The sequence below is a fragment of the Micromys minutus genome, assembly GCF_963924665.1.
Source record: "Micromys minutus genome assembly, chromosome: 23".
In the NCBI taxonomy this organism is placed as follows: domain Eukaryota; kingdom Metazoa; phylum Chordata; class Mammalia; order Rodentia; family Muridae; genus Micromys; species Micromys minutus.
Window position 1 is genome coordinate 30081020 of NC_137958.1, and position 12278 is coordinate 30093297.

Consider the following 12278-nt stretch of genomic DNA (forward strand, 5'->3'; position numbering starts at 1 on the left):
CATTCTCACCATATAGTGTGGTCTTCCAGAGAGTATTCAGAGTAGTCACAGCATGTACTGAGAGGAGGGAAGAAGGAGGCATCAGAGATTGGCTGTGTCCAAATTTATTTATAGAACCAATACTTCTGGAAAACAAAACATGATATTCTTTTGCCTAAAAGTTGGGTTTTCAAATCTAGGCTGTTTCCTTGGTGACCTGTGGCAGGGCATTAGGGAGCAACCCGAGCTGCTTGAGAGTGTGATCTATTATTTAAATGTTGGAGGTAAATATTTCAGCCAAACAAGCATACGGAATATAAATATGGTAGGAACTGGAGAACTAAAGTCTCATGCCTGAGGGCAGCTGCCCTGGGCTTGACCTGGACAACCAGCGGGGCACGGACGTGTATTTCTTGGCTGTTTGTCTTAAAATACCAGAGACGATGTCCAAGGGAAGAAAGAAACTTGGTATGGAAGTTGAACAAAGATACTCTGTGATCATTAGGATTGATTTAGAGATTGCTGGTATCCTCGGTAAGATTTGATTAGAGAGACATCTCCCCAAGGTCTATTTAATCACTTTGTAGTGGGGCCACTCTACTGTCTCTTTAAGCTGTTTTGTTACCCATTGCCTACCAGTTCACCCCCCACCCTAAGCTTGTGAATTTATACATGGAACACTGACAGGGAAGTCGATTTTTGTTGTCCTCTTTGGGTTTCCTTTACTTTCTTCCCTCTAGTAGCTGAGCTTCTGCTTTGCTCTTTGATTTCAAACACATATTCTTAAAATTTGATTGTTGTTTTATAGTGTTTGGATCTTTAACTTAGAGTGTTCTCAGCTTCTCATTTTCTAAAACAATAGTATCCGGGGGCTTTTTCTGCCTATTGTTCTGCATCGGTTCCCCAGGCTCGATGCTTGGAACCTCTCTGCTAACTTGATATTTCCTTCTCCGTACCTCATGTGGGTGGAGAGTGTCTCCGAAAGGCCCGTATGATAAAAGCAATGTCACAAGCTCAGAGCTCTCCTGTGAGGTTGGGGAACTATTCAGAGATGATGTTCAGGAGGGTGGAGGAAAGTGTGTTATTCAAAGCGTACCTTTGAGGAGATATTGGGACTGAACCCTCCTTTTTTTCCTTAATGGTTACCAGGTTGTTGTCCTCTCCTGTATTTACAGACTTGTTTCTCATCACAGGCCCTGATCAATGAGGCTGATGACTGGGTTGACATACTTGAATGTGTGATCCAATACAAATTTTTCCCCTTTAAATTGATTATCTCAAGTGTGTGGCTATAGCCACACAAGGCTGCCCAAACCCTTGCTGGGGAATTTTAATAATTCTACAGTTTCAGAACTGATTACTATATTTATCAAGGCATACATTTCATTTATTCTGTGTTGTTGGGGATGACAGAGGTCCTTGGATCTAACAGGATTTCAACAAACAATAAAACCTAACTTCAGTACATCCATTTCCATCTCTAATACCTTCCAGATCATCCCATCTTTTAATCCCTCAACTTCTCTCTCTCTCCTTTTATCCCTCCTTTCCTATCTCTTATTTAAACAACAACAGCAAACAGGGAGTTGAGGTTGTGTTGTCTGACTCTGGTCGTGGGGACCACTCTGACATGTGATTGATATACCAAGTGTCACTCCGCTAAAGAAAATCAACTTCGCACTTGAATGGGGAAATTTTTGTTTTCCCCAGATAAATTTGTCACTTCAGAACAACTATTCCAGCATCGTAGATGACAAGGTGGATAAATCCATCAAAATATCTGAAATCATCATACGCTTTGTTTTAAGTACATGAAAAATATTCTGCAGAATATCTGAGCAATCTATTTGAAGTTTACATTCTTCACAAGTCTACAGGGTGGGGATAGACAGCTGGATGTACATTGGTTTTATTTATCCTGTGTTCGTCTTCTGTCTTTGATCATCAGTTACATGGTTTCCATGTCACCGTTTCCATCTGCCAGCATCTAGAGAAGTCAACCTTCTTATGTAGGCGAGCAGTCAGTCCTAGCTGCTTCTCATTCTACCATTAGACTGAAAATAGGAGAGTGGGTTTTTCAGGTCTTGAAAGCAGAGAAGGAAGCGGCAGAAGCCACTGGGATTGCATATTCTCACCACGGAGCATCAGTCAGATTGTGTTCCTCCAGTATTGCACATTTACTCATGCAGTGTATACTTAAGCACATACCATGCAAAAGAACTGACTGTAACATGTGTAAATTCATTTCCTTATAAAAAGCTATCATTTATAAAAGATTTTGTAGCTTTGGCCTTCAAATTATCTATCTGTCTGCCCATGTATCTCTCTCTCTCTCTCTCTCTCTCTCTCTCTCTACCTACTACCTACCTACCTACCTACCTACATATCTATCTATCTATCTATCTATCTATCTATCTATCTATCTATCTATCTATCTATCTTCCTGCATTCAGTTTTTCCATTGTCAGTGCCATGCTTGGGTTAACCATTAATAATACTGTCTTCTTCTGACGTCTGAAGAAAAATCAAATGGAGATGAAAGTTTCCAAGAATTGCCTAGAGTGAATGGAGGGATAAAATGATGTCCTTTGAGAAACATTGCCATCAGTATGAGAATGAATCACTTAGAAAGTTTGGGGTGGTAGCACATAGCTGCAGTCTCACCAGCTGGGAGGCTGAAGCAGAAGAATCATGATTTCAAGGCTAAACTGGACCATCAACAGTGTGAAAGAACCTGCTCTCAAAAATCAATGCAACCACCACCAATGACAAATGTCAACTGCTTCGCATCAAAGGAAGAACTTTGTTAGGAATGTTCTTGGAGGAATACAGAAGACCCAGTTTTCCCTGAACTCTACTCACTTTTCCCCACCATTTCTAGATAGCATCATTGTCTTCTCAGTAGGTTCTTGCTTTCCAGCTCCTCCTCTTTGTCCCTCTCTGTGTAGCAACTCTACGCGTCTACCAGTAAGGCAGTATCTATGAATAGTGTGATCTCAGTCTCTTCCCTTTGGATATCACCAGATCACCTCCCTCACACTAGTGCTTTCTGGCTTAGACACTTCTACAAGTTCTAGATGGGTACTTTACAATTTCTGCCATCTTTGTTAAAACCTGTTTTGAAAGAGCATCTTGCCTTCACATCTTTGAGGGTGTTTCCTTCTCTTTATAACAGCATGAGCCCAGAGGCACCATTTAAAAGCAGAATATTAGAGGCTATGCAGAATTCCACATTACATATAAAGAGTATGTCTTTTTACTCCCTTTGGTTGATGACCAACTGTAGTATTCTCGAGTTCCATGTCACAGTGTGGGAATTTTCTTTTAGAAAAATAAAAACCCAAATGGCATCTTGGTCTACTGTGTTTTAAATGCTCACACGAGTACAGTGCCTCCTTCAGCCACTTAGCAGTTATACCTCTGATTCATTCAAATTATAGTAATTAATTGTAATCATATGGAAATAAATCAACATTTGCCACAGAGTGTTTGTTTAAAGGCATCCATTCATTATAAAAGCTTTCAAATGTCAAATGATGCATACTAGATACAAATATGACTTTTGTTGTAGAACTTTTTTATCACAATATTGTCTCATGTGACTTTTTAAGTCCACCAATTTTCCTTTTTTTTTTTTTTTTTTTTTTTTTTTTACATTCCATCTGTTAACTCATCATAAGGTAAAGCTCCTCCACCTCTATCGTTTTTGCCTTTGGAAACTGGATACAGAAAAAAAAAATTAGAAATAACGACATAATTTGTGAGCCTCAAAGGAGCAGAATGAAAAGTGGACTCTATTGTTTTTGCTTTATTTTATTGGCTATTTTGTTTATTTATACTTTAAATATTATTCCCCTTTCCAGTTAAACCCCCATCCCCTCTCCTGTTTCCCCTACTTCTGTGAGGGTGCTTCCTTACCCTCCCACTTCTTTCTATCCCCTCCTATCTCACTGTCCTGGCATTCCCCTCTCCTGGGGCATGGAGCCTCCACCGCACAAAAGAGCTCCCCTCTCATTGATGTCAGATAAAGCCATCCTCTGCTACATATGCCTTTGGAGCCATGGGTCCCTCCATGTGTACTCTTTGGTTGGTGGTTTAGTCCCTGGGAGCTCTGGGGGATATAGTTGGTTGATATTGTTGCTCTTCCTGTGGGGTTGAAACCCCTTCAGCTCTTTCAGTCCTTCCCCTGACTCCTTCATTGGGATCCCCGTGCTAAGTCTGATGGTTGGCTGCATGATCCACATCTGTATAGGTCAGACTCGGACACAGCTTCTCAGGTAACAGCTTTACCAGGCTCCTGTCAGCAAGCACTTCTTGGCATCAGCAATAGTGTCTGGGTTCTGCGTCTGGGTATGGGATGGAACCCCAGTTGGCATAGGGAACTTTCTAGTGGCTATCTATTGAAAGTATTTTTTTTCATTAATTTCTTTTGGCATTTATGTCAGAAATAAATTGACCACATGCATGTGTATGTCATCTTCTAAATGGCATTCTTTTGTTTTGATCTATGTATAGGGTTATCCTTGTCCCAACTGATGTTCTGATTTATCTGTGTCTATTAAAAGACATAAAAGGGGAGATACATTTTCCAAAGCCATTTTCTTACTTTAAAATTATTGTAGATGTCTTTTTTAATTGACAAAGAACTTTAAAATCAGTTTATTAATTTGTAGGAAATAAAGCCAAAATTTTGGCCTAGATTTATATGAATATACAGACCTATTAGAAAGAGGCGGTTTGATCTTCTTAAGAGCACTGGCTGCTTCAGTCTTTAGTTGCGGTCACTCCACTTATTCAGGGCTCCTTGGCTTCACTCAAATGCTCTAAAGGTTTTAGGCATACAGTTCTCACACATAATTTAGGAGCTGTTTCTCTGAGAATATTCTCTAAAAATATTTATGATATTCTTTATTGCTTTATATGGAGTTACTTACTGAAGTCTATTTTCCAGCTCCATTGCTGTGCATCAAGAAACAATTTCTGCAGGTTTACTTATAGTCTGTTTTTAGTTCCAATTTTCTTTTAATTAGATTCTTTAGGGTTTACTATATATACAAGACATCTATCTTATAGATCAGAATATTCTTCTGCCTGCTGTCTATATTCATTAAGTATATTTTATTTGCATGAAATATAGTTAGTCAGACCAGAGTCTTGTCTGGTTCTCAACTTTAGTGGGCTAACATCTAGTATTTGTTATTAAGCATGACATTAACTTTAGGTTTTTGTACATGTTCTTTATCACAATTTGACCTGCCCTTCCCTGTCTTTTTGCTATTTGGTGTGTCACAGATTTATAATGATATCATGAGTGAATGTTAAATTTTGGCATTTAAAAAAAAAAACTCTAACTGAATATGATCTGATAGCTTTTCTTCCTTACTGACTTCTTTTCAGACAATGTATTTGGGTTGCAACCCTTCCCCTCCCCCAACCCTCCCTACTTCTTTCTCACTGCTGTATTCATCTAACTTCTCATCTCTTCCTTTCTCTCTCAAAAACAAAAGAAACAAAAAGGTCTAGCAAGATAGAAATGCAATGAAACAAAGCAGAAAAGCACACAAAAGATATTTTGTGTCCATTTGTGTTGAACAGCTTCTGCCACCAGGCCCACACTGGGATGTGGCTGACACACCAGTGACACCCCACTGGAGAAAACAGGTTTTCTTTTCTCTAGCCGCTATTAATCACAAAAAGCTTCTTGGTACGGGGTGGGACTTTGTGCTCTCTTTTCCTTCTCAGTCCTGACTTTTTCTCTAATCTGTTAACATTAAAAAGTTAATTTTGTTTTCTTTTAAAATGAAAACAGCATATTCAAGATGAACCTCACTTGAACATGGTATAATATTCAGTTATTTATTGGCCATGTATTGTTCTTCTTACATTTGAAAAGTTGATTTGTTATGATTTTAGGGATCTTGGATTTTCTCAAGAATAGAAATATGTGAAGTTCAAGAACAAACAAAACAAAACAAAACAAAACAAAACAAACAAACAAAAAAAGGCATTATGCTCAATCCTTACACACCAAGAAAACATTGACTAATTCCGGGTTACATCCTGTTTTACATGTACTTTTTGCTCATTGTAACTAGTAAGACCTTAATGCAGAGTATCGAACCTTAAAAAAAAAAAAAAAAAAGAAAAAAAAGAAAAAAAAAAAAAAAGAAAAGAAATACAAAGTTTCACAAATTTAGCTGATCAATAACTATTTCATAGTTTTGTGGGACCTACATTTATTATGGCAAGGCTGAATTCTCTGGGTTTCAAGGGCTGTAAGTTGAGTTTCAGCTGGATTGGATTTTTGACTAGAGACTCAAGAGAAAATGAGTCTCAGAATTCATTCAGATAGTTGGCAGAATTTATTCTCTTATGTTTGTAGCGCTGAGTTCTACATTTCCTTGCTGGCTGTCAGTGTGGGTCTGCTTTTAGCAATTAGAGGCCAGGTTCATTTCTTTTCACTCTGTCCCAGAATCGCCAGGCTTGCTGTGCTGCATCAAACCCTGTTCTGGAAAGTCTGACTGCTTTTTTACTCAGCAGAAGAAATTTTCTACTTTCGCATGTACATGTAATTTGATCAGACTCACCTCGCTATGGTGATCTTTAAGGATAACTCTACCTGTAACCTCTCCTAGCTACTGGGGTAAAATCTATGCTATTCAAGATCCCAGGCATTATGCGATGCAGAACATCTCCCAGAGTGGTCAAGATTCTTGAGTCTAGCTTCCAATTCAGCCTGCCACAGGATGCCATCTGGCCCTTGAAGATTCAAGTCCTTGCCAAAGCACAACTCATTCACTCTCACACCCAAGGATTCCAAGAGTTTCACCCTATTATAACACTGGCCCAGATCCAGAAGCTCATCTAAAGCTCATTAGCTCAAAAGTCCAAATCCCGACTCAGAAAACCATTAGAAAGTGGCAAGCTGCTGCCCTTCCTGCAGTAAGCCATCTGAAAGACACGAAGCTACCAGACCGACCAGTTCAATGTAGCAACTGACATGTGGCTACAAGTTTGACTACACAGTCCTTGCGAATCATTATACTTTTATTTGTAGTGATAGCAGAGAGGCTTCACCATCCAAATGGGAGCAACCAATCAAGTATAGGCACAGTGTGATGTATGCATTATTTTAATACATATGCACTCAACAGACTAAAACAAGACAAAAAAAAAGAAAAAAAAAGATTTTCTGTTTTTGTCTTGTTTTAGTCTGTCGAGAGCAAGTTTAAGTTGGCCTCCAATTTGCTATGTAGTCAAAGATGGCCTTGGGGCACATCTTCTGCATCTAACTTCTAAGTGCTGGAATTGCACTCATGCAACTTTGCCCTTGGCTTATGCAGTACTGGGGATCAACTCAGGCCCTCAAGCAGGCTGGGCATGTACTCTGAGGACTGAGCCATGCTTCCCTCTTCTATTATTAAACCACTGATTTCTGTTTTTATGTTTGCTATTCTCTCCTCTCCCCTTGCTCTGAGTATAATCTGTTAACCTCTCTAGTTTCTTTTTTAAAATCATTTTTATTGGATATTCTCTATATTGACTTTTCAAATGCTATTCCTTTGCTCCCCTCTCCCACCCCCCTCCCCTTTCCTTGCTTCCATGAAGATGCTCCCACTCCCAACCACCCACTCCCACCTCAGTGCCTTGGCATTTTTCTACACTGGGAAAATGAGTCTTCCTTGGACCAAAGTCCTCTCCCCCCATTGATGCCAGACAATGGGTCTCTGCATGTGTGCTTTTTGGTGTTTTAATCCCTGGTATCTTAGGAGGGTGTTGGTTGGTTGATAATGTTGTTCTTCCATGGGGTTGCAAATCCTTTCAGCTCCTTCAGTCCTTTCTCTAGCTCATTTGTTAGGGTCCCTGTGTTCAGTTAGCTGTGAGCATCCTCCTCTGTATCAGCCTCTCTAGTTTCTAAATGAAGAAGACAGGACCATTGGTGTTTATATATTACTATGCACTTTTAGCTTCATTCAAAGCTAAAATTCTACATTTTGCTTTAATTCCACATCAAAATATTGATGTATTATACTTTTTTGTTGCTTTACAATGTTTTTCAATTTTTGTGAATTATTCCTTGGTCCATGGATTACTTCATAAGAAGACTAGATATGTGGGAGATTTTCTAGATATTTTATTTTGATCATTTGCCGGCTAACTTTGTTTTTACCAGGGAGTATAAAAAATTTGACTTTAAAAATATTTGAAAGATTTATCTTATAATCTATTCTCTGACCACGTATATTTTATAATCACATTAAACAATTATGTATCATGAGCATTATATTTATAGTGTACTATTATAAATAACTGATAACTGGGCTCACATGGATAATGATGTAATTTCAGTTTTCAATTTATTTCTTGGAACTGTGAGTTGGCTCCAAAATTATGGAAGACCTTCAATTATAGACCTTTTTTTTTTTAAGAAGTACCTTCCTTCCCTGGACATTGGTAATTCCTGAGCAAGATAAGAGAGCTCTTTGGTGTGATATAAATGGTTGGGTCATAGTGGCCTAACTATGTAGCACACAGGGACATAGGCATGCTTTTGTTTTCCTTCCATCCCAGTACCCAAAGTGTCACACAGCAGACAGTGGCCAGTTGTCTTGGGTAAATTTGCACATGTCACAGTGGATATTTTTCTATATTCTCTATTTTTTTTTTCTTTTCAGGAAAGCCTTCTGAGACTGAATTTGTTTATCTGGGGATACACACTGGTGAGTTTTTTCTGGATAAGCCTAGCCTCTATACAGTGTTCCTTTAACTGGTGGCTGTAGAACCAACTGGTCCTGCATCATAAGTCCTTTGCAGACACCTGCTCTTCGGGAGTTCTTTCAATCAGGTAGGAGGCCCTGTGAGAAAGCTACACCTCTTTGAGTAGCAGCGATCTTGGGCCCCTTTTTTCTCTGTAGTTTGTTCTGTTAGAACTCAAGGTCAGTGATCCCTGCCTTTCCATAAGATGACCCCTTTTAATACTTCAGGTTCACTACTGGGACATACTTTAAAAAGACAGGATGGAATTTTATTCTATACCCTAAAAAGGAAGCATGTTATGTTCTTTTGTATTTTGGTTTAACCACAACACACACTTCCAGACTGAGATCCATGGCTCCTGAACAGGATTTTCAACTGAATATTACTTTATAGCTTGATCTGCTCTGTAAAATCCTTTCTAAGTGGTTAGATATTCCTTAATGCAGGTTTTCTTTCTATTCCTTTCCTTTCCTTTGCTTTGCTTTCCTTTATATCTCATAGTAAAGAGCTCCATACCCAGCTAATAAAAATCTTAATGGTCCAGGGCAACACTTCTCAGGTCATATGTCCCTCCACAAATAAGCATATCACATAGGGTTGTATGTGAAAGGACTTGTCTTGACACAGATATTTTACTGAACCACAGAATGTATTAACTAGTGATTTTTGTGACATCTTTGATACTAATCACCAAGGCCATTAATGACAAGAGCAAAGAGCTACTCAATGAGCTAGAAAAGGTAGAGATGACATTGTCCAGTGAATTGAGAATGGCAGCAAAGAAATAAGACAGTTTTGCAAGAACAAGGTCAAGGAGAGACCTAGGGCAATCTTCAACCAGATTCCTCCTTACTAAGAAAGAACTCTCCCTAACAGATGAGATTGGAGACTGAATAATACCTCAAGTTTCTTTCACAGGGGGAGAGGCTACTGAAGACCTTCTGAGCCAACTTCCACCAAGTTCTCTGACTCCCCCACGTCCATCTCTTCTCCACCAGTGTGAGATCAACCAGTCTGCCTTCCATCTACATTTGTAGGTCAAGAAGACTCCAGGTGTTCCGAAGATCAGATACCAATACTCATAAACCCATGAACGCGACGACAAGCCCTATCCATCATGCTCACCACTTCTTTGATATCATCCTTCGAAATTTTCCCGTATATTTCCCTTCCAACACCCAAGAGATTACCAGTTCCCAACTCAGAGATTTCATTCTTGATCTCTTTCTCCAGGGTGATCTCATGGATTTCACTTGGGATGAGGTAATGCAGTTCCTGGAACTTCCATAAAACATGCCATTATGTCGCTCTCTACAATAAAAGTGGATCTCCATTTTGGTTGTCTGTGTGATCATTTTTCTATGTCCTCATGTTATGCCAAACAAGGATTTTACTCCATGGGCTAACTATAAGCCTCCCAACTCCCCCCATACTTCTCTGAATTTTGCTACTCAAGAAATATAAATTCTTTAAGATTGTAAATTCTAAAAATTTTATAATGATTTGGGGCCACCAACATATACAGCAGAGAACTGCCTGATCTGGTCTCAATAAGAGAAGACACACCTAACTCTCAAGAGACTTGAGGCCCCAGAGAGTGGGGGAAGTCTGGTGGGGTGGGTGGTGGAAAAACCTTCTCCCAGAGATAGGGAGGAGAAATGGAATGAGGAACCATTGGAGGGCAGACCCGGAGGGTGGACTGGGCTGTAAAAGAAGAATAAAGAATCACAATAATAAAAATAAAAAAAAAAATCTTATAAATTCCTAAAAGCTTTTCTTAAGCAAGTGGCTACTGGTGTTGTCTGTCTCTTCTTCCCAAATACAAGAATAGTAATGTTGCATTAAATATTGAAAGAATGACTTATCCTTGTATCAGCATTCCCCCACCCCCGCAGTTCAGTATGGAGCCGAGAACATGGACTCTGCCACACCGTCTGCAAGATGCCCTCTCCACGAGGTTCCCTTCCCAGGAGCTTCACTCCGCCCTCCCTGTTGCTTCTGTTCCGAGTGGAACACCTCAGTGTGTTCCATTCCTCCACTGTCTGGCACAAACATGACTCCAAAGCTTTTCAAGCAGGTCTATATATTATATTTTTAAACTATAAACCCTCTATACAATAAGATTACATCTAATGGACATAGATACAAACTGCCCTTCTATATGAGATAAAAAGACCTATAGAAACTCTTAAAAAAAAGTCACATTTACCTATCAACAATTAAGTCCATCTGGATCCAGATCCTCCTTTTCAAGCATTATCTTGATTCCTCCCCCATCTCTCTCCTCTCCCATTTTCCTAGACTTTTTCCTGCCTACCTCTCCACTGTCGAATAATATATCATCTTAACATCAACTTTCACAGTAGCATGCAGCTACACTTTTTAAATGGATATGACAACAGCAACTCATATCCTTGCTAAAAGGAGATTCTTTAATGCTGATCAAATGAAATAGCCCTAGTAATCCCATCAAAATGACATAATAACTTTTAAAATATGACTGTCCAAAACCAGATTACAACCACATTTCCCTTTGTAACCCAGTTGTTACTCATGTTAAGCTTGACCTTCAAGTTCCAATGTGTATATTAAGGCAGAGACCTTTGGTCCAGTGAAGGCTCATTTTCCCAGTGTAGGGAAATGCCAAGACTCTGAGGTGGAAGAGGTTGGTTGGGAGAGAGAGCACCTTCATGGAGGCAAGGGAAAGGGGAGGGGGAAGGGTATGAAGGTGGGGGAGGGACAACATTTGAAATATAAATACAGAGAATATTCAATAAAAAAGGAAAAAACAAAAATTAAAAAATTAAAAAATATATAAAAAGGCAGAGAACAAAGAAATGTTCTCTATTCTACACAAGTAGTCTTTCTAACATTCTCTGCAATGTATCTGACTCTAAAATGCTGTCCCCTATGAAAACACGAGTTAACAAGTCTAGGATAACCTAAAAGTATTCTATCCTACTCACCTCAAAATGAAGGACAGCTGAAGTAAAAATGTCATCTCTAGTGAAGTTCACTTTGTCACATCACTATGTTAAGTCTACAAACCTGCCAATTCCCTGAACAAATGCTCACAAAATGTGCTACTGAGTATCTATAATGCTGAGTAATTTACATATTAGTCAATCCTATCCTTCATTGAAAACAGAACCCTACATCAGTTGGGCTACAGGGATAACAGTCCTTAATCAGGGCAATGCTAGTTTCTTATTATTTCATTCATTTACTTTTGAAACCCCACAGAAATCCATAGCTCCTCTGCTCAACTTTTCTGGTCACATTTAACATCTACCCAACTATGAATGTGTTTTCATTTTCTATGGCACAATGTCTTGTCAAATAAATTGACAGCACAGTTTATATTATAATCTAAGTTGTTCCTGTCAATCAGCCCTAATTTCTCCATTTTACTCAGCTAGCCCAAAGTTCTTTTATTTGTTGGATTGTTAATGAACAATTAACAGGAGCAGCTGACCCCATCCTTGCATTTTTGTCCATCATCCCCTTTCTGCCCTACTAGCAGTTTAATGTGGCTATATCTC